This window comes from Coregonus clupeaformis, unplaced genomic scaffold (genome assembly GCF_020615455.1).
Source record: "Coregonus clupeaformis isolate EN_2021a unplaced genomic scaffold, ASM2061545v1 scaf0138, whole genome shotgun sequence".
Classification (NCBI taxonomy): Eukaryota; Metazoa; Chordata; class Actinopteri; order Salmoniformes; family Salmonidae; genus Coregonus; species Coregonus clupeaformis.
Genome location: NW_025533593.1, coordinates 147,501 through 166,346, shown reverse-complemented (window position 1 = coordinate 166,346; position 18,846 = coordinate 147,501). Strand labels below are relative to the sequence as shown.

Here is an 18,846-nt window from a genome sequence, read left to right as displayed (position 1 = left end):
AATGCCATGGGGAAGTTAAACATCACAGAGTTTATAAAGCACCTAATGCCATGGAGAAGTTAAACATCACAGAGTTTATAAAGCACCTAATGCCATGGGGATGTTAAACATCACAGAGTTTATAAGGCACCTAATGCCATGGGGAAGTTAAACATCACAGAGTTTATAAAGCACCTAATGCCATGGGGAAGTTAAACATCACAGAGTTTATAAAGCACCTAATGCCATGGGGAAGTTAAACATCACATAGTTTATAAAGCTTACCTAATGCCATGGGGAAGTTAAACATCACAGAGTTTATAAAGCTTACCTAATGCCATGGGGAAGTTAAACATCACAGAGTTTATAAAGCACCTAATGCCATGGGGAAGTTAAACATCACAGAGTTTATAAGGCACCTAATGCCATGGAGAAGTTAAACATCACAGAGTTTATAAAGCACCTAATGCCATGGGGGAAGTTAAACATCACAGAGTTTATAAAGCACCTAATGCCATGGGGAAGTTAAACATCACAGAGTTTATAAGGCACCTAATGCCATGGAGAAGTTAAACATCACAGAATGTAGAATAGTGGACCAGGGCCTGTGTACTACTGACCCTCCTCTGGTAAGACCTTCACTGGAAAGACAGACAGACAGACCAACAGACCAGTTGAATATTGAAGCAATAAGGCCCGAGGGGGTGTGGTATATGGCCAATTTACCATAAATAGATACCATGGCTAAGGGCTGTGAACAGCCTGCATACAACCCTTAGCCGTGGTATATTGGCCATATACCACAAACCCCAGAGGTTTATATACAGTGGGGAAAAAAAGTATTTAGTCAGCCTCCAATTGTGTAAGTTCTCCCACTTAAAAAGATGAGAGAGGCCTGTAATTTTCATCATAGGTACACGTCAACTATGACAGACAAATTGAGAAAAAAAATCCTGAAAATCACATTGTAGGATTTTTTATTAATTTATTTCTAATTTATGGTGAAAAATAAGTATTTGGTCACCTACAAACAAGCAAGATTTCTGGCTCTCACAGACCTGTAACTTCTTCTTTAAGAGGCTCCTCTGTCCTCCACTCATTACCTGTATTAATGGCACCTGTTTGAACTTGTTATCAGTATCAAAGACACCTGTCCACAACCTCAAACAGTCACACTCCAAACTCCACTATGGCCAAGACCAAAGAGCTGTCAAAGGACACCAGAAACAAAATTGTAGACCTGCACCAGGCTGGGAAGACTGAATCTGCAATAGGTAAGCAGCTTGGTTTGAAGAAATCAACTGTGGGAGCAATTATTAGGAAATGGAAGACATACAAGACCACTGATAATCTCCCTCGATCTGGGGCTCCACGCAAGATCTCTCCCCGTGGGGTCAAAATGATCACAAGAACGGTGAGCAAAAATCCCAGAACCACACGGGGGGACCTAGTGAATGACCTGCAGAGAGCTGGGACCAAAGTAACAAAGCCTACCATCAGTAACACACTACGCCGCCAGGGACTCAAATCCTGCAGTGCAAGACGTGTCCCCCTGCTCAAGCCAGTACATGTCCAGGCCCATCTGAAGTTTGCTAGAGTGCATTTGGATGATCCAGAAGAGGACTGGGAGAATGTCATATGGTCAGATGAAACCAAAATAGAACTTTTTGGTAAAAACTCAACTCGTCGTGTTTGGAGGACAAAGAATGCTGAGTTGCATCCAAAGAACACCATACCTACTGTGAAGCATGGGGGTGGAAACATCATGCTTTGGGGCTGTTTTTCTGCAAAGGGACCAGGACGACTGATCCGTGTAAAGGAAAGAATGAATGGGGCCATGTTTCGTGAGATTTTGAGTGAAAACCTCCTTCCATCAGCAAGGGCATTGAAGATGAAACGTGGCTGGGTCTTTCAGCATGACAATGATCCCAAACACACCGCCCGGGCAACGAAGGAGTGGCTTCGTAAGAAGCATTTCAAGGTCCTGGAGTGGCCTAGCCAGTCTCCAGATCTCAACCCCCATAGAAAATCTTTGGAGGGAGTTGAAAGTCCATGTTGCCCAGCGACAGCCCCAAAACATCACTGCTCTAGAGGAGATCTGCATGGAGGAATGGGCCAAAATACCAGCAACAGTGTGTGAAAACCTTGTGAAGACTTACAGAAAACGTTTGACCTGTGTCATTGCCAACAAAGGGTATATAACAAAGTATTGAGAAACTTTTGTTATTGACCAAATACTTATTTTCCACCATAATTTGCAAATAAATTCATAAAAAATCCTACAATATGATTTTCTGGAAAAAAAATTCTCATTTTGTCTGTCATAGTTGACGTGAACCTATGATGAAAATTACAGGCCTCTCTCATCTTTTTAAGTGGGAGAACTTGCACAATTGGTGGCTGACTAAATACTTTTTTTCCCCACTGTATATATATATCAATATACCACGACTAAGGGCACGATGCAATGCGGAGTAAACAGCCTGCTGTCACGAACGTCGAAGGAAGAGGACCAAGGTGCAGCGTGAAATGCGAACATACTTATTTTATTAAGTACACACGAACAACAAAACAACAAACGATAACGTGACGTCCTAGGTCTAAACACAACCAACACGGAACAAGATCCCACAAACACTGTGGGAAAACTGGCTGCTTAAGTATGGCTCCCAATCAGAGACAACAAGCAACAGCTGATACTCGTTGCCTCTGATTGAGAACCACACTGGCCAACATAGAAACACAATACTAGAATACCGACATAGAACAAAAACACACAGAATCTACACACCCTGGCTCAACATATTAGAGTCCCCAGAGCCAGGGTGTGACAGTACCCCTCCCCAAAGGCGCGGACTGCGACCGCGCCTAAACATCACCAAACAGGGGAGGGCTGGGTGGGCATTCCTCCTCGGAGGCGGTTCCGGCTCCGGGCTTGACCACCACCCTCCAACAATCCCCCCCGTAGCGCCCCTGGTCCGGTCTGGCCCCGCTGGCTGGAGCTGGACTGGACATCGTAGGAGCGGATTGCTTAGGCTCCGGTGTGGAGCAGCTGACCGGTACCTGACCAGACACCGGTGACCCAGGCACGGGTTGTGCCAGACTGACGACGCGCACCCCTGGCTTGGTGCGTGGAGCAGGAACAGGCCGGACCGGGCTGACGATGCGCACCCCTGGCTTGGTGCGTGGAGCAGCAACGGGCCGGACCGGGCTGACGATGCGCACCCCTGGCTTGGTGCGTGGAGCAGGAACGGGCCGTACCGGGCTGACGACTCGCACCCCTGGCTTGGTGCGAGTGGCAGGAATATGCCGGACCGGGCTGGCGACGCGCACCGTAGGCTTGGTGCGAGGAGCAGGAACAGGCCGGGCCGGGCTGGCGACGCGCACCATTAGCTTGGTGCGGGGAGCAGGAACAGGCCGGGCCGGGCTGGCGATGCGCACCATTAGCTTGGTGCGGGGAGCAGGAACAGGCCGGGCCGGGCTGGCAACGCGCACCGTAGGCTTGGTGCGGGGAGCAGGAACTGGCCGGACCGGGCTGGCGACGCGCACCATTAGCTTGGTGCGGGGAGCAGGAACAGGCCGGGCCGGGCTGACAACGCGCACCGTAGGCTTGGTGCGAGGGACAGGAACAGGCCGGACCGTACTGGGAACACACACCACTGGCCTTAAACGGGGATCAGGAACGGGCCGGACCAGACTGGCAATACACCTCAGTACCTCTCGCCGTGCCTCTACATCTTCCTTCCCTTTTCTTACCAATGGCTCCCGTAACACGGTGGCCTTCTCACCTCGTCCACGAACTCGCCCCTTCTCTGCCTCCAGCAGCCCCGTCGTCCATGCCATGTGCCCCCCCCTAAAACATTTTTGGGGGTGCCTCTCGCCTGTCCGACCACGGCCCGGTTGGCGCCGCTTCTCCTCTCTACGGCGCGCCTCCACCGTCTCTTCCCACGGACGCCGATCCATCCCGGCCTGTATCTCCTCCCAAGTCCAGGACCCTTTCCCGTCCAATATCTCCTCCCATGTCCAGGCTGCCTGCTCCTGGACACGCTGCTTGGTCCTGGTATGGTGGGATCTTCTGTCACGTTCGTCGAAGGAGGAGGACCAAGGCGCAGCGTGAAATGCAAACATATTTTACTTTATTTAATAACTGAATAACACGAACAAAACAACAAACGATAACGTGACGTCCTAGGTCTAAACACAACCAACACGGAACAAGATCCCACAAACACTGTGGGAAAACTGGCTGCTTAAGTATGGCTCCCAATCAGAGACAACAAGCAACAGCTGATACTCGTTGCCTCTGATTGAGAACCACACTGGCCAACATAGAAACACAATACTAGAATACCGACATAGAACAAAAACACATATAATCTACACACCCTGGCTCAACATATAGAGTCCCCAGAGCCAGGGTGTGACACCTGCATACATCCCTTAGCCGTGGTATATTGGCCATATACCACAAACCCCAGAGGTGCCTTGTTGCTATTATAAACTGGTTACCAACGTAATTAGAACAGTAAAAATAAATGTTTTGTCATACCCGTGGTATACGGTCTGATATACCACGGGTGTCAGCCAATCAGCATCCAGGGCTCGAACCACCCAGTTTATAATAACAAATATTTGTTCAGTATATATTGTTTTTACATTTTAGAGGTTTCCTGAGGACTTTGAACCAGTAATCTATGATCAGGAGGACATTGGAACATACCGGTAACTTGGTATTCTCTTACTTGTTTTTACATTCATAGTTTTCCATTTCTGAAAGGATAGTAGATACATTTAAATGAAACTTATTTAACTTCAAGAATTTGAAGTCTTATAGAACAGTTAATGCCATTTGTCATTTTAAAAGAAAGACCCACACACTGCTCTTGCCAGTATCACTTATTAAAGATCTAATTAAACAACTTCCATAAACAACGTGATACTGGCAGTGTGCAGGTATTTATTTTGCTTTTAAGATATCATTGAATTATTCCCACACACCAACAACAAGCAAACTCAAATGTGCTTTTCCTATTTAAAATGCAATGTATGTCATACATTTGTCATACAATGCAGGTTCCAGTGCCTCCGTTCAGGTCTGTTCCAGTGCAGTATAACAGGCCTGGTGTTTAGCATGGAGGGAGAGGGAGAGGTGCTCTATAGGACAGTCCCCTGGGACAGGAGTCTTCTAGCCCAGAGTGGCAAGAGACCTGCAGGACCCCTGTTCAAGTTGACATGCCTTAAGGGGTCTGTCTGTCAACTACACCTCCCACACTGTGAGATCTACCCTGGTAACTACACAGTTAGTTAGAAAAGTGAGAGTATCGTTATCTATCTCTTGTTACTTTCTAACCAACAATGCTATTTTATATCTTTCTTTCCCAGGCGATGGATGTGACTTCCTGTCTGTAGCCCATGTGACTGATGACATAATTGAATTTCTCGATCCTCATGAGATAACAGAAACACACATCATCATAAACATCACTGGATTCTGTGATTATGGCCTCACCAAGGATAAGGATGCTCCTGTCTTCCCTATCAAAGCACTTGTGTTGTTTTTCTACCGACCATCAGATGACCCTGAACTGGAGTCTGTACTGCATGTGTTGCTGCTGCCTCGGAACGTTGTCCTAATGAAGGTGACTACTGTAATGCCATGACTGACATTTTACTTGGTGTCCTATCAGTCATTTGAAATGACCATTCTGAATCCTAGTTTTTGTTATTGTGAAGATATTTTTCTCTCAACAAGATCATCTACTCCTCTACTCTAGGTGCAAGAGGAGAGGGCGAGGAGGAATGGCTTGAGAGAAACCTTCATTGAAACAACCTCTGACTGTGAACTGACCCCTGATCAGACTTACAGCCTCTCCACTGATGGGTATCATCAGGTGACACCTAAGGTAGTGATGGTTAATAGTTCAACATCCACTGAATAACAGGAAAAAGGGCTTGATTCAATCAGATCCGCATTAACATCTGCATAGCAGTTTCATTGTTTTTATTTAGGTGATGTCGGAGGTGTAAATGCGTTAGAGCTGTCAAGTCAGCAAACGGCTCCCGTCGTTATACCTTTCGTGGATATTGCCATTAGATGCACTGAGTGGCGTTAGTAATAATCCCATGCAGCGTTGTTACAAATTGGAACAGTGGAACGTGTGTTGTAATCTACACCTTGATTAGGCTGATACAGGTGTGTTATGTTTCACTATATTGGATCACTCCAATATACTGGTATCATTCCGCGGCGGAAGGATACATCCGAGGTGAGGATTTACAGATTTACTCCCGCGTACACCTGTGTCACGGCTGGGGTCCGCCCCTATATATAGACCCCATGGCCGAGACACACGTTCTCTTTCATTTTCTCGGCGGACGTCCGTATGGTTTGAGGTACAAACTTTCTGAAGTTCGCTTGGTAAGTCACTGTTAAGTGGAATATCTTGCGTGGAAGTTACTCACTGGCTGTTCACAGCCTGGACCAGATGGCCACATGGCCAGCCCCTCCTCTTGAGTGCTCCACTCGCTGCATACGGTTGATCTGTATCTTCCGCCCGTGGTTTGTCGTACTTGTGTTTCGTTAGCGTTACGCTACGACTCCGTGTGCATCCATTAGTATGGTGGCTCTTGCTGCACAAACTGTAATTTACCTTACACAACTTGCCAACTGGCTTGTTCTATGTGTGTGTTGTGAATTGCTTTAACATGGTTCTTTGCTAATTACCCTGCAGGGTTTTTTCTTGTTCTTTCCCCTGCAGAATGTAAGAGTATCGTGGTGGGCTTCCACTACGTTGAGACATTTACTTTGGAGTTCCTTAATGGAGATACTCCATCATATGGTGCTGTTTTTACTGCTTGGATATTAAACCGGCTAGGTAATATTGCAGTTGGCGTAACACTAAAACAAATAAATCAAATCCATTACCTGGTTGCTGTTTTTTTGTCTGCCTGTTTTTCCCACACAGGTCTTCCCCGGTTTTTGCAGAGGTACTGGGTAATTTATCCCTTACTGGGTTCCTATTCCTCCAAGCGGGTCACGACATAAGCTCTCCCAGGGCGTCGTGGCCTTGTTGGCTTGGCTGAGCTTATGGCTTCCCTTTGTGACAGGTGTGATAGTGGCATCCCCCCTGGGGATCCGCATACCTCGTGTATGCACTGCCTGCTTTTGAGCCACGCGGAGAGGAGCACCCTACTGGATGCCTGTGTTGAGTGGTGTTCTCAGAACGCCAGCGCCTGGCACGATTGGAGGCCATGCGCGAGTGGGTGGGCCGAGCTGGGGACGAGCTCCCTCCCTCAGGAGTGGTGTGCCAGAGAGCTGTTAGGCCCTCTACTGGGCCCAGTACCCCTCCCAGGAAGCATGGCCGGAGCCACCACAGGCAGAGCCCATCTGCTGCCCGTCCTGGACGGGGGCAGGAGTCTGACCGCTGGGACCACCTTGAACGGAGGGCCCATGCCCTGCGTCAGGAGGTTGATAGCTTCAGTGGCGACTACAGCTGTTCCCTGTTGGCCAGTGATAGGCTGTTCCTGGGGGACGATGCTGGTACTGTTCACTGCTGTGATCGGTGCTACCAGGCTGACAGGCCATCAGAAGCCGGCAGCGGTGCTTCATCGCCCCCAGCAGCTCAAGAGGCTATGAGGAGCCTACTCACTCGTGTAGCCACTGCACTGGACATCAAATAGGTGGACAGTGATGACTCTCCATCTGTCCCCATCTCTGCTGAGTTCCGCGAGGCCTTGCAGGAGTGATGCAGACTTGAAAGCCACATATGGGTCCCTCTGCTCTCTTGTTCGTCTTACCAACGCGGCCATGCTGCTGCAGGCCTACCTACAGACTCTGTTGCCCCGGCTGCAGGAGGGCACTGAGGAGTTCCTCCAGGAAGCGATGGAGGTGTCTCGCCTGCTTTTGCTGCTCCAGAGGGATTTGGCCCGCGCCAACGGACGGGCCATGGCACAGGTGGTTACCCGCGTGTTGCAGGCCATGTCCAGAGACCAGTGGTTTGTGACGCTGAACCTGAGGGATGTGTACTTCCATGTTCCTGTTCACCCAGCTCATTGACAGTACCTCCGATTCACTTTCGAAGGGACGGCTTACGAATTCATGGTTCTTCCCTTCGGCCTCTCCTTCGCACCCCACACTTTCACAAAGTGGTTGGACGCTGTCCTGGCACCTCTCACATCCCGAGGGTTGTTGATCCTCAATTACCTGAACGATTGGCTGATTTGTGCCCCTACCAGGACCCAGGTCCTGTCAGACAGAGACACGCTCCTGATCGGCAGGCTGAGCATTACTGTAAACGACAAGAAGAGTCGTCTGACGCCCACCCAGAGGGTGGCCTTCAGTGGCATGGAACTGGACTCAGTCCTCATGAGAGCACGCCTGCCCACCAGAAGGGTTCAGGCGATCTTATCTTGCCTCGACCACTTTCGGCAGGGGCGAGTGGTATCCGCTCTGACCTGCCAATGCCTGTTGGGCTTGCTGACGGCGGCCTCGTTGCTGATTCCCCTGGGCCTGCTCCATCTCCGGCGTCTTCAATGGTGGTTCAACTCCCGATGGCTGCAACCGAAGCGCCACCATCACCGCCAGCTACGGGTGACCGCACAGTGCCTCAGGGCATTGTTGAGGTGGCACTGTTGCTCCTTTCTCTCAGGTGGGGTGGAGATGCTGAGGATGTGCCGCCGGGAGCTGGTCAGCACAGACGCCTCCCAGATCGGCTGTGGGGGTGTGACCAAGGGCAGGTCGGCCAGCGGCTGTTGGCTACCCCCTTGGAGCGGCAGGCACATCAATACACTAGAGCTCCGAGCTGTACTGCTGGCCCTGCGGTCTTTCCTTCCACATCTGAAGGGAAGACATGTCCTGGTGAGAACGGACAACACAACAGTGGTGGCTTACATCAACCATCAGGGTGGACTGAGGTCCCACCATCTCCATCTTATGGCACGGCAGCTCCTTCTCTGGGCTCAGGGACGTCTAGCATCTCTACGCGCAGCGCACGTACCTGGCATCCTGAATGTGGCAGCAGATATGCTCTAGAGGGAGGCCCACCACCTTGGGACTGGAGCCTACATTCCCAGGTGGTGCAGCACCTGTGGGACAAGTTCGGTAGGGCGCAGGTGGACCTGTTTGCCTCCCTGGGCAATGCACACTGCCCCCTGTTGTACTCCATGTCGGAGCCACCAGGGCCTCTGGACTTGGATGCTCTGGCTCACGATTGGCCAGGGCTTGAGCTTTACGCATTCCCCCCTTTTCCCCTGATCCAGGCTGTGCTGGACAGGACCAGTATGGCGGAGCATCTGCTCTTGGTGCACTCGTAATGAGGTTGTGCCCGAGTCATGCGGGGTGCAGTATGTCCTCCAATACCTGCAGTCTCGCTTGGATGAGGGCTTGGCAGCCTCTACACTGAGAGGGTATTTGGCCGCTATATCTGCCTGCCATGTGGGGTGGATGGACAGGCCAATGGGGCGCCATCCCTTGGTCTCCAGGTTTATGAAGGGGGTTTGTCGCCTGCATCCAGCTAGGACCCGCTCAATGGCTAGTGTTGTGGCAAATCCGTCCTGATATTGATCAAAGAACAAAAGTATTTCCAGAGTTTTTGTAGAATTAAGATAGACTTTATTACAATGGACAAAGCCGAGTGGTCTGCAGAGCATCTCCTTTTCCACCTCCCCGCTCTCAGTTTATATAGTCATTTTACGTACATTTTTAGCTTAACCCCTCCCTGTTGGGTTCCCCCACCACTGTCTTCAGTTTCCCCCTCTTGACCGCTCCGCCCACTTCCTTAGTCTATGATAGTGGCGAAATTTGACTTCCCCTCCTCCTATGTATGCACAAATAACAGCCCTGTCATGTAAAAATAATCATGTTCAGTTTGAACTCTGTTCAACCCTGGCTCACCCTGGTTTGACCTGGAGATTGATTGTTGGACATGGCAGGTCCACAATCAATCTCACAAACATACCCAAACCCCTCCTCATCACTAGCTGGGATCTGGATGTGGTCTTGGCAGCTTTGGCAAAGCCGCCTTTTGAACCGTTGGAGTATGCCTCCCTGAAACACCTCTCTATGAAGGTGGTTTTCTTGGTAGCGATTACTTCCATGAAGAGGGTGCTCCATGCTTTTTCGGTAAGTTCTGTGTGGTACCGGATGGACCCCGGTGGGAGGAGTATATCTCTACCCCAACCCTTCATTCCTCCCGAAGGTTCTGTCAGACAGGCATGTGAACGTCCCTTTTATCCTGTCTGCTTACGACCCCCCGGCAGTGGCGGGGGAGTCTGGGTCTCCCTCCGGCATGCTGTGCCCTCTGGGCCTCCCTCCGGTATGCTGTGCCCTGTGGGCCTCCCTCCGGCATGCTGTGCCCTCTGGGCCTCCCTCCGGCATGCTGTGCCCTGTGGGCCTCCCTCCGGCATGCTGTACCCTCTGGGTCTCCCTCCGGCATGCTGTGCCCTGTGGGTCCCCCTCCGGTATGCTGTGCCCTGTGGGCCTCCCTCCGGCATGCTGTGCCCTGTGGGCCTCCCTCCGGCATGCTGTGCCCTGTGGGCCTCCCTCCGGCATGCTGTACCCTCTGGGTCTCCCTTCGGCATGCTGTGCCCTGTGGGTCTCCCTCCGGCATGCTGTGCCCTCTGGGCCTCCCTCCGGCATGCTGTGCCCTGTGTGGACACTGGCTGCCTATGTGGAGCGGACACGGTCAGTGAGAACAACAGACCAGCTCTTTGTCTGCTATGGTGAGAGAGTCCTGGGGGTTGGGCTATCAAAGCAGAGGCTCTCTCACTGGATCGTGGACATGATTACGACAGCATACCGCCTGGCTGGCAGGCCAGTGCTGGGATCTGTGGTGGCACATTCAACACAAGGTGTGGCTGCGTCCTGGGCTCTACTGAGAGGAGTGCCCCTCGCTGATATCTGTGCTGCGGCCAGCTGGGCTTCCTCTTGCACCTTTGCTAGGTACTAATGGGTAAATGTGGCACCTCCCTCTGCGGTTGGTTCAGCGGTTCTGGGCGTCACCTCCCCTTCCAGGGACTGTGCCGGGACCCCCGTTCCACATCGACGGCCCCTGCGTCTCGGTTCTGCGCTGGGACTTCGCCGCTGGCTGGCAGATCCCTCTAGCACCGACTAAATCTGGTATGGGTATACCAATATATTGGAGTGATCCAATATAGTGAAACATAACGAAGGAAACCACGGTTACGTAAGCTATACGGCGCTAGAGGCGTCTCAAATGATGTAGAGAATGTGTGTCGCGGCCATGGGGTCTATATATAGGGGCGGACCCCAGCCGTGACACACATGTACACGGGAGTAAATCTGTAATTCCTCACCTCGGATGTATCCGTCTGCTGCGGAGTGATACCAATATATTGGAGTGATCCATATAGCTCACATAACCGTGGTTATATACGTAAACATATCGCCTAAATAAAAATAAGGATCTGCTATGCAGGTGTCGATTAGCGTGGGTTAGCGCTGGAACTGATTGAATCTAGGCCAAAGACTTCAAGATGAAGTTAATGTTGTTCAATGCCAAATATTGTATGATTCCATAAACTGACACCGTCATATGTTTGTCCTTTTTTTTATCCAGACCAAAAAGTTTGATACTGATAAAGACTACGAAAACTACACCACAACGTTTGCAGTATCCTTACCTGCCAAAGTTAAAAAAGCTGAACTGACGTTGAAGAAGAATATAGCCTGGCCCAAATTAGACCTACTGTTTAGTCTATTTGTGAATCGTGAATATCCATGGAAGGGTTTCTACAGATATCAAGGTAACGGTTCAGATAAAACAGTCAAAGTTTTGTAAGCACTAAGCAGTGTAATGGAAACTCCTAACTCCCAAGGAGAGATAGGCCTACCACTGGGAAGAGTATTATTACTGAGATAATTACTGATGTCCTGTATTGTAAGAGCAATACAATTGATGAATACTATTTTTCTGATATAAACTGATCATACTTTTAACGTTCTTAATATATACACTTTGAGGTTATAGTCCCTTTTTCTCTCTCTGTCCCAGCCCCTCTCCCTGCAGCCACTCCTGCCAGACCCCCTACTTTCCCAGGACGGGACTTCATTACCAAACACAGGATTGCTCTAGAAACTCGCCTGGGAATCTTGCAGCCCATTCTCTCGCATCTGGAGGATCACAAAGTTCTGAATGCTGAGGAGAAGGAGGAGGTGGTCAGCAAATCCACCAAGACCCAACAGAACCAAGCCCTGCTGGACATGGTTGTGAGGAAAGGGGATGAAGCACAGAAGGAGTTCTACCAGGTCCTGAGAGAAGCAGATCACTTCCTGGTCAAAGACCTGGAGAAGTAGAAAGCCTGAGAGGTAGCCATGGATACAACAACATCAAGAGATATATCACTATACTACTAATAAATGACCTGAGAGAGACAGACAGACTGAGAGGTAGCCATGGATACCACCTCACAACCTTTAGAAGATATCAAAACATGTATCAGAGACTGAGAGCAGTACTTTGAGGAGGAGCCATCCTGACCAGAGGTGGTTGGTGTGTAACGTGATTGGACCCCATTCTCACCAGCACTCCCATCAGTCTGTAGTTTACTATACAAGCCCCAGGTCTCAGGCAAGGTGACATCACTGTGAGGCTACTGTCTACCAGACAACCTACCTGTGTTACTCTGGTACACTGGCTGCAGACTACAAGATCATTGAATTTCTATCTGGAACATGTTGAATGTTTAATCATCCTGGACAGGTCTCAGGCAACAACATGTGAGACTTAACATCTAGCAGACAACTGACTGGACAGCTGCACTGGCTGAACACAATATCAATATATATCTCTGTTTAGATATAGTGTATATGTTTATATAATGGTATCTTTAAGAGCATCTTTTAAATTGTAATGTCATTATGTTCCAACAAAAGGGACTAGTGGGCTCCTTTTATGATAGATAAAGAGAAATAGACTCTCACTCTTATAGGAAATAGAAATAGACTCTCACTCTTATAGGAAAGAGAAATAGACTCTCACTCTTATAGGAAAGAGAAATAGACTCTCACTCTTATAGGAAAGAGAAATAGACTCTCACTCTTATAGGAAATAGAAATAGACTCTCACTCTTATAGGAAAGAGAAATAGGCAAAAATGTGGCTCTTGAGATTAAATATATATATATTTTTCTACCATATCGACATTAATCAGACTGAATCTCAGGGACTCATTTCACTCTCAGGGAAATATGGTATATTTTGTAGTGTAGAAATATCTGGGATAGTGTTTTATAATTGCATTAATCTATTTAATCTCTCTGTCTCAATTCAATTCAATTGAGATTACAAATATGCAGTGCATTTGGAAAGTATTCAGACCCCTTGACTTTTTCCACATTTTGTGACATTACAGCCTTATTCTAAAATGGATTAAATAAAAACATTTCCTCATCAATCTACACACAATATCCCATAATGACAAAGCGAAAACAGGTTTTTAGAAATGTTTGCAAATGTATTAAAAATAAAAAACAAATACCTTATTTACATAAGTATTCAGACCCTTTGCTATAAGACTCGAAATTGAGCTCAGGTGCAACCTGTTTCCATTGATTTTCCTTGAGATGTTTTTACAACTTGATTGGAGTCCACCTGTGGTCAATTCTATTGATTGGACACGATATGGAAAGGCACACACCTGTCTAAATAAGGTCCCACAGTTGACAGTGCATGTGAGAGCAAGAACCAAGCCATGAGGTCGAAGGAATTGTCCGTAGAGCTCCAAGACAGGATTGTGTCGAGACACAGGGAAGAAAAACTTTTCTGCAGCATTGAAGGTCCCCAAGAACACAGTGGCCTCCATCATTCTTAAATGGAAGAAGTTTGGAACTACCAAGACTCTTCCTAGAGCTGGCCGCCCAGCCAAACTGAGCAATCGGGGGAGAAGGGCCTTGGTCAGGGAGGTGACACTCCCCATCCAACCTGACAGAGCTTGTGAGGATCTGCAGAGAAAAATGGGAGAAACTCCACAAATACAGGTGTCCCAAGCTTGTAGCGTCATACCCAAGAAGACTCAAGGCTGTAATCGCTGCCAAAGGTGCTTCAACAAAGTACTGAATCAAGGGTCTGAATTCTTATGTAAATGTAATATATATATATATATATATATATATATATATATATATATATATACACTGCTCAAAAAAATTAAGGGAACACTAAAATAACACATCCTAGATCTGAATGAATGAAATAATCTTATTAAATACTTTTTTCTTTACATAGTTGAATGTGCTGACAACAAAATCACACAAAAATTATCAATGGAAATCAAATGTATCAAATCAAATCAAATCAAATTGTATTGGTCACATGCGCCGAATACAACAGGTGCAGACATTACAGTGAAATGCTTACTTACAGCCCTTAACCAACAGTGCATTTATTTTTAACAAAAAAAGTAAAAATAAAACAACAACAAAAAAAGTGTTGAGAAAAAAAAAAAGAGCAGAAGTAAAATAAAGTGACAGTAGGGAGGCTATAGATACAGGGGGGTACCGGTGCAGAGTCAATGTGCGGGGGCACCGGCTAGTTGAGGTAGTTGAGGTAATATGTACATGTGGGTAGAGTTAAAGTGACTATGCATAAATAATTAACAGAGTAGCAGCAGCGTAAAAAGGATGGGGTGGGGGGGCAGTGCAAATAGTCCGGGTAGCCATGATTAGCTGTTCAGGAGTCTTATGGCTTGGGGGTAGAAGCTGTTGAGAAGTCTTTTGGACCTAGACTTGGCACTCCGGTACCGCTTGCCGTGCAGTAGCAGAGAGAACAGTCTATGACTAGGGTGGCTGGAGTCTTTGACAATTTTGAGGGCATTCCTCTGACACCGCCTGGTATAGAGGTCCTGGATGGCAGGTGGATGGCTATCAACCCATGGAGGTCTGGATTTGGAGTCACCCTCAAAATTAAAATGGAAAACCACACTACAGGCTGATCCAACTTTGATGTAATGTCCTTAAAACAAGTCAAAATGAGGCTCTGTAGTGTGTGTGGCCTCCACGTGCCTGTATGACCTCCCTACAGCGCCTGGGCATGCTCCTGATGAGGTGGCGGATGGTCTCCTGAGGGATCTCCTCCCAGACCTGGACTAAAGCATCCGCCAACTCCTGGACAGTCTGTGGTGCAACGTGGCGTTGGTGGATGGAGCGAGACATGATGTCCCAGATGTGCTCAATTGGATTCAGGTCTGGGGAACGGGCGGGCCAGTCCATAGCATCAATGCCTTCTTCTTGCAGGAACTGCTGACACACTCCAGCCACATGAGGTCTAGCATTGTCTTGCATTAGGAGGAACCCAGGGCCAACCGCACCAGCATATGGTCTCACAAGGGGTCTGAGGATCTCATCTCGGTACCTAATGGCAGTCAGGCTACCTCTGGCGAGCACATGGAGGGCTGTGCGGCCCCCCCAAAGAAATGCCACCCCAGACCATGACTGACCCACCGCCAAACCGGTCATGCTGGAGGATGTTGCAGGCAGCAGAACGTTCTCCACGGCGTCTCCAGACTCTGTCACGTCTGTCACGTGCTCAGTGTGAACCTGCTTTCATCTGTGAAGAGCACAGGGCGCCAGTGGCGAATTTGCCAATCTTGGTGTTCTCTGGCAAATGCCAAACGTCCTGCACGGTGTTGGGCTGTCAGCACAACCCCCACCTGTGGACGTCGGGCCCTCATACCACCCTCATGGAGTCTGTTTCTGACCGTTTGAGCAGACACATGCACATTTGTGGCCTGCTGGAGGTCATTTTGCAGGGCTCTGGCAGTGCTCCTCCTGCTCCTCCTTGCACAAAGGCGGAGGTAGCAGTCCTGCTGCTCGGTTGTTGCCCTCCTACGGCCTCCTCCACGTCTCGTGATGTACTGGCCTGTCTCCTGGTAGCGCCTCCATGCTCTGGACACTACGCTGACAGACACAGCAAACCTTCTTGCCACAGCTCGCATTGATGTGCCATTCTGGATGAGCTGCACTACCTGAGCCACTTGTGTGGGTTGTAGACTCCGTCTCATGCTACCACTAGAGTGAAAGCACCGCCAGCATTCAAAAGTGACCAAAACATCAGCCAGGAAGCATAGGAACTGAGAAGTGGTCTGTGGTCACCACCTGCAGAACCACTCCTTTATTGGGGGTGTCTTGCTAATTGCCTATAATTTCCACTTGTTGTCTATTCCATTTGCACAACAGCATGTGACATTTTTTGTCAATCAGTGTTGCTTTCTAAGTGGACAGTTTGTTTTCACAGAAGTGTGATTGACTTGGAGTTACATTGTGTTGTTTAAGTGTTCCCATTATTTTTTTGAGCAGTGTATATATATATATATATATATATATAACAACACTTCTGCCAACAGAGCTCAGAGGGCTGACATCTACAGGTTCTGATCAGTATGCGTACTACTGAAATAGAACCTACCTGGAACAACGAAACTGCTCAAACTCTCAGGTGTAAATATTAGTTTTTTACTCTGAATGGATGACATTTAATTTTTTACCTGAATGTTAATGTGATATAAGCCACTGTACGTTTCAGTTATTTTGTCATGCAGCAAATGCTATGCATGAAAATGATGCATTCATATTTTAAAAGTTTGTCAGAAGATAAATCATTTTAAATGCATAAGTACTGTACAAACAGTGTTAATTGTATGGAAAATGTATGCACTCACTAACTGTAAGTCGCTTTGGATAAGAGCGTCTGCTAAATGACTAAAATGTAAATGTATATATATATATATATATATATATATATATATATATATATATATATATATATATACAGTGGGGAGAACAAGTATTTGATACACTGCCGATTTTGCAGTGTTTCCTACTTACAAAGCATGTAGAGGTCTGTAATATTTATCATAGGTACACTTCAACTGTGAGAGACGGAATCTAAAAAAAAATCCAGAAAATTACATTGTATGATTTTTAAGTAATTAATGTGCATTTTATTGCATGACATAAGTATTTGATACATCAGAAAAGCAGAACTTAATATTTGGTACAGAAACCTTTGTTTGCAATTACAGAGATCATACGTTTCCTGTAGGTCTTGACCAGGTTTGCACACACTGCAGCAGGGATTTTGGCCCACTCCTCCATACAGACCTTCTCCAGATCCTTCAGGTTTCGGGGCTGTCGCTGGACAATATGGACTTTCAGCTCCCTCCAAAGATTTTCTATTGGGTTCAGGTCTGGAGACTGGCTAGGCCACTCCAGGACCTTGAGATGCTTCTTACGGAGCCACTCCTTAGTTGCCCTGGCTGTGTGTTTTGGGTCGTTGTCATGCTGGAAGACCCAGCCACGACCCATCTTCAATGTTCTTACTGAGGGAAGGAGGTTGTTGGCCAAGATCTCGCCATACATGGCCCCATCCATCCTCCCCTCAATACGGTGCAGTCGTCCTGTCCCCTTTGCAGAAAAGCATCCCCAAAGAATGATGTTTCCACCTCCATGCTTCACGGTTGGGATGGTGTTCTTGGAGTTGTACTCATCCTTCTTCTTCGTCCAAACACGGCGAGTGGAGTTAAAGCTCTATTTTTGTCTCATCAGACCACATGACCTTTTCCCATTCCTCCTCTGGATCACCCAGATGGTCATTGGCAAACTTCAGACGGGCCTGGACATGCGCTGGCTTGATCAGGGGGACCTTGCGTGCGCTGCAGGATTTTAATCCATGACGGCGTAGTGTGTTACTAATGGTTTTCTTTAAGACTGTGGTCCCAGCTCTCTTCAGGTCATTGACCAGGTCCTGCCGTGTAGTTCTGGGCTGATCCCTTATCTTCCTCATGATCATTGATGCCCCATGAGGTGAGATCTTGCATGGAGCCCCAGACCGAGGGTGATTGACCGTCATCTTGAACTTCTTCCATTTTCTAATAATTGCGCCAACAGTTGTTGCCTTCTCACCAAGCTGCTTGCCTATTGTCCTGTAGCCCATCCCAGCCTTGTGCAGGTCTACAATTGTATCCCTGATGTCCTTACACAGCTCTCTGGTCTTGGCCATTGTGGAGAGGTTGGAGTCTGTTGAATTGAATGTGTGGACAGGTGTCTTTTATACAGGTAACGAGTTCAAACAGGTGCAGTTAATACAGGTAATGAGTGGGGAACAGGAGGGCTTCTTAAAGAAAAACGAACAGGTCTGTGAGAGCCGGAATTCTTACTGGTTGGTAGGTGATCAAATACTTATGTCATGCAATAAAATGCAAATTAATTACTTAAAAATATAATGTGATTTTCTGGATTTTTGTTTTAGATTCTGTCTCTCACAGTTGAAGTGTACCTATGATAAAAAATTACAGACCTCTACATGCTTTGTAAGTAGGAAAACCTGCAAAATCGGCAGTGTATCAAATACTTGTTCTCCCCACTGTATATATATATGCATTAAAAAAAAAAAAAAAAATTTAATAAGGCTGTAACATAACAAAATGTGGAAAAAGTCAAGGGGTCTGAATACTAATATCTATGACGTTTCGGCCATATTTGAATCAGCAGTAAGGGGAAGCAGCACCACTGGCCTCCCCACCACCTTTGTTATTGTTTTTAGTTGCCTAGCTGCGGAGCGTCGTGCAACATGGTAAAAATAATTGCAGTTCATATTGTGCTCTTCTATCGTGTGCAATGATGTCTGAGGGGAAAACAGTGTGGTTGTTCCCAATAACTTCTTTGTTGTTGTAATATCTCGAACGGACGTGGCAGTTTCACCATTAACGATTCCAATTTTAATCAGACTGAATGACAGGCACTCATTTCACTCTCAGGGAAATATGTATATTTTGCAGTGTATAACAGGGTCCTGGTCAATTCAGAATTTAATTGAGAATGGCTCATAAATCCAATTCAATTATTGAATTGTAA

General features: G+C 47.6%; 1 protein-coding gene across 1 annotated transcript in view; it reads left to right on the top strand.

Annotated features, from left to right (window-relative positions):
• LOC121532579 overlaps window positions 1–18,846 on the top strand; it is a 148,598-nt gene that overhangs the window by 59,763 nt on the left and 69,989 nt on the right. The gene's annotated exons all lie outside the window — the stretch shown is intronic.